Source organism: Chiloscyllium plagiosum, chromosome 7 (genome assembly GCF_004010195.1).
Source record: "Chiloscyllium plagiosum isolate BGI_BamShark_2017 chromosome 7, ASM401019v2, whole genome shotgun sequence".
Classification (NCBI taxonomy): Eukaryota; Metazoa; Chordata; class Chondrichthyes; order Orectolobiformes; family Hemiscylliidae; genus Chiloscyllium; species Chiloscyllium plagiosum.
Window position 1 is genome coordinate 84,205,349 of NC_057716.1, and position 5,201 is coordinate 84,210,549.

Below are 5,201 nucleotides of genomic sequence, written 5' to 3' on the forward strand. Positions count from 1 at the left end.
TAGCACAACCCCAGCCTATTCAACCTCTTCCTATAGCTCAAACCCTCCAACCCCTGACAACATCCTTGTAAATCTTTTCTGAAACCTTTCAAGTTTCACAACATGTGGGCGGCACGGTGGCACAGTGGTTAGCACTGCTGCCTCACAGCACCAGAGACCCGGGTTCAGTTCCCGCCTCAGGCGACTGACTGTGTGGAGTTTGCACATTCTCCCCGTGTCTGCGTGGGTTTCCTCCGGGTGCTCCGGTTTCCTCCCACAGTCCAAAGATGTGCGGGGCAGGTGAATTGGCCATGCTAAATTGCCCGTAGTGTTAGGTTAAAGCGGTATGGGTGGGTTGTGCTTCGGTGGGTCGGCGTGGACTTGTTGGGCCGAAGTAATCTAATCTAAAAAAAACTGACAGTCTGCACAGAGAATTTGATTTCTCCTCTCAGAGCTGAAGGTGAGACCAGTTTTATAGTAATGTTTCACAATGACACTGATTAAGAAATGGGAAACTACAATGTTTTTGGAAATGGAGTAATTTAGTTGCAAGGGTGCTAATTGGAAAACAGTTTATGGGATGAATGTCCTGTTCCTTCACACAATGCAACATCCTGACAGTATCATGGTTCCATTCATCTTCACAGGTGGGTGTTAAAGTATTTTCTGAAGTGGTGAGGTGCTTCCATTGTCCTGTGGTGCTTGTCTGTCTGTCCTGGTCTTTGTGTGGCTTTGGTGTTGCTGGGTTGTGAAACTGCTCTTAGGACTTTGAGATCTCTGGGGAGCTTAAAGCATATTCCATTGTCTGCGTGCCGTCTGACCCAGTTCGTGAGCTGCTTGGGAATTCTGGGTGTCCTGGTACAACTTGGCCAATTTGCTTTTGTGGGCCTATCGTGGGTTAGCAAATCTTTTCCCACAGAGGATTTGAGCTATAGGGAGAGGTTGAACAGGCTCGGGCTGTTTTCCCTGGAGCGTCGGAGGCCGAGGGGTGACCTTGTAGAGGTTTATAAAATCATGAGGGGCATGGGTAGGATAAATAGACAAATCATTTCCCTGTGGTGGGAGAATCCAGAACTAGAGGGCATAGATTTACGGTGAGATGGGAAAGAGTTAAAAGAGACCTAAGGGGCAACTTGTTCACTCAAATGGTGGTATGTGTATGGAATAAGCTGCCAGAGGAAGTGGTGGAGGCTAATACAATTGCAACATTTAAAAGGCATCTGGATAGGTATATGAATAGGAAGGGTTTGGAGGGATATGAGCCAGGTGCCGGCAGGTGGGATTAGATTGGGACAGGATATCTGGTCAGCATGGACAAGTTGGACCGAAGCATCTGTTTCTATGCTGTACATCTCTATGACTCTAAGACTCTAATTCCTTATGAAGGGCTTCTCCCAAAACATCGATTTTCCTGCTCCTCGGATGCTGCCTGATCTGCTGTGCTTTCCAGCACCACTCTAATCTCAGTTCCCCGGCTTGGCCTTACCACCTTTTGTAAATAGTGGTACCACGTTAGCCAACCTCCAGTCTTCCAGCTCCTCACCTATGACTATCATTGATCCAAACATCTCAGCAAGGGGTCCAGCAATCACTTCCTGAGCTTCCTATTGGGTTCTAGAGTACACCTGATCAGGTCCTGGGGATTTATCCACCGTTGTGTTTCAAGATATCCAGCATTCCCTCCTCTGTAATATGGACATTTTTCAAGATGTCACCAACTATTTCCCTGCATTCTATATCTGTGTGTCCTTCTCCACAGTAAACATTGATGCAAACTACTTGTTTAGTATCTTCCCCATCTCCAGCAGCTTCACACAAAGGCTGCCTTGCTGATCTTTGAGGGGTCCTATTCTCTCCCTAGTTACCCTTTTGTCCATAATGTATTTATAAAAACCGTTTGGATTCTCCTTAACGTTATTTGCCAAAGTTATCTCATGTCCCTTTTTTGCCCTCTTGATTTCCTTCTTACGCGTACTTTTCTAATGATTCACTTGATCCGTCCTGTCTATACCTGACATTTGCTTCCTTTTTTTCTTAATCAAGCTCTCAATTTCTTCAGTCATCCAGCATTCCCTACAACTACCAGACTTTTCTTTCATTCTATCCGTAATATACTGTCTCTGGACTCTCGTTATCTCATTTCTGAAGATTTCTCATTTTTCACCCATCCCTTTACCTGCAAATATCTGCTGCTAATCAACTTTTGAAAGTTCTTGCCTAATATCATCAAATTAGCCTTCCACCAATTTAGAAATTCAACTTTTAGATCTGGTCTATCTTTTTCCATCACTATTTTAAAACTAATAGAATTATGGTCGCTGGCCCCAAAGTGTTCCCCCATTGACACCTGCCTTGCCTTATTTCCCAAGAGTAGATCAAGTTTTGCACCTTCTCCAAAAGGTACATCAGAAAATTTTCTTGTACACACTTAACAAATTCCTCTCCATCTAAACATGGTGTCTAAACGTGGTGCCAGTATTTAGGAACTGTGGTAAGGAAAAGCCAGGGAACTATAGACCAGTGAGCCTGACATTGATGGTGGCAAGTTATTGGAGGGAATCCTGAGGGACAGGATGTACCTATATTGGAAGGGCAGGGACTGATTAGGGATAGTCAATATGGCTTTGCAGATGGGAAATCATGCCTCACAAACTTGATTGAGTATTTTGAAGAAGTAACAAAGAGGATCAATAAGGGCAGAGTGGTGGACATGACAAGGTTCCCCATGGGAGACTGATTAGCAAGGCTAGATCTCATAGAATAAAGGGAGAAGTAGCTATTTGGATACAGAGCTGGCTCAAAGGTAGAAGACAGAGGGTGGTGGTGGAGGATTGTTTTTCAGACTGGAGGCCTGTGACAAGTGAAGTGCCACAAGGGTCCACTACTTTTTGTCATTTATATAAATGATTTGGATGTGAACATACGAGGTATAGTTAGTAAATTTGCAGATGACACCAAAATTGGAGGTGTGGTGAACAGTGAAGAAGGTTACTTCAGATTACAATGGGATCTTGATCAGATGGGCCAATGGGCTGAGGAGTGGCAGATGGAGTTTAATTAGATAAATGCGAGGTGCTGCATTTTGGGAAAGCAAATCTTAGCAGGACTCATACACTTAATGGTTGGGTCCTAGGAAGTGTTGCTGACCAAGGAGACCTTGGAGTGCAGGTTCCTAGCTCCTTGAAAGTGGAGTCGCAGATAGGTAGGATAGTGAAGAAGGCATTTGGTATGCTTTCCTTTATTGGTCACAGTACTGAGTCTCAGACCTGGGAAGCCATGTTGCAGCTGTACAGAAAATTGGTTAGGCCACTTTTGGAATATTGCATGCAATTCTGGTTTCCTTCCTATCGGAACGATTAGATATATTATTAGATTACAGTGTGGAAACAGGCCCTTCGGCCCAACAAGTCCACACCGACCCGCCGAAGCGCAAACCACCCATACCCCTACATTTACCCCTTTTACCTAACACTACGGGCAATTTAGCATGGCCAATTCACCTGACCTGCACATCTTTGGACTGTGGGAGTAAACCGGAGCACCCGGAGGAAACCACTGTGCCACCGTGCCGCCCACATGTTGTGAAACTTGAAAGGTTTCAGAAAAGATTTACAAGGACGTTGTCAGGGGTTGGAGGATTTGAGCTATAGGAAGAGGTTGAATAGGCTGGGGTTGTTTTCCCTGGAGCATCGGAGGCTGAGGTGTGATCTTGTTAAAGTTTATAAAATCATGAGGGGCATGGATAGGATAAATAGACAAAGTCTCTTCCCTAGGGTGGGTGACTCCAGAACCAGAGGGCATAAGTTTAGGGTGAGAGGGGAAAGAAATAAAAGAGACCTAAGGGGCAACCTTTTCACGCAGGGGGTGGTATGTGTATGGAATGAGCTGCCAGAGGAAGTGGTGGAGGCTAGTACAATTGCAATATTTAAAAGGCATTTAGATGAGTATATGAATAGAAAGTGTTTGGAGGGATATGGGCCAGGTGCTGGCAGGTGGCACTAGATTGGGTTGGGATATCTGGTCAGCATATACAAGCTGGACTGAAGGGTCTGCTTCCATGCTGTACATCTCTTTGAAATTAACACTATGGCAGTCCCAGTCTATGTTTGAAAAATTAAAATCCCCTCCCATAACCATCTATTATTCTTATTTATAACTGAAACCTCCTGATAAATTTGTTTCTCAATTGCCTGTTGATTATAAGAGGGTCAATAATGCAATCCCAATGAGGCGATCATCCCTTTCTCATTTCTCAGTTCCACCCAAATAACATCCCTCAATGCATTTCTGGGAATATCCACCCTAAGTGCAGCTGTAACGCTATCCTTTATCAAAAACACCACTCCCCCTCCTCTCTTGCCTCCCTTTCTGTCCTTCCTGTAGCCTTGGTATCCTGGAACCTTAAGGTCCAGTCCTGTGCATCCCCGAGCCACATTTTTGTAATTGTTATGATACCCCAGTCCCATGTTCCTAACCATGCCCTGAGTTCATCTGCCTTCCCTGTTTGGCCTCCAAATAAATACAGTTTAATTGATCAGTCCTACCATGTTCTCTGCTTTGTCCCTGCCTGCCCTGACTGTTTGACTCGCCTTTGTTCTCAACTGTACCAGTCTCAGAGTGATCTCTTTCCTCGCTATTTCCCTGGGTCTCAACCCCTCACCTTACTTGTTTAAATCCTCCTAAGCAGCTCGAGCAAATCTCCCTACCAGTATATTTGACCCCTTCCAATTCAGGTGCAATCCATCCTTCCTGTACAGGTCATCTCTACCCCAGAAAAGACACTAATGATCCAAAAATATGAATCCTTCTCCCATACACCAGCTCCTCAGCCATGCATTCATCTTCAAAGTTTGTGCGAAGATTTGTAGCTCGGGTGCTCGTTGTTGTGGTTCTGTTCGCCGAGCTGGAAGTTTTTGTTGCAAACGTTTCGTCCCCTGGCTAGGCGACATCATCAGTGCTTGGGAGCCTCCTGTGAAGCGCTTCTTTGATGTTTCCTCCAGTGTTTATAGTGGTCTGTCCCTGCCGCTTCCGGTTGTCAGTTTCAGCTGTCCGCTATAGTGGTTGGTATATTGGGTCCAGGTCGATGTGTTTGTTGATGGAGTTTGTGGATGAATGCCATGCCTCTAGGAATTCCCTGGCTGTTCTCTGGGGAGAAAGTGAGGTCTGCAGATGCTGGAGATCAAAGTTGAAACTTTATTGCTGGAACAGCACAGCAGGTCAGG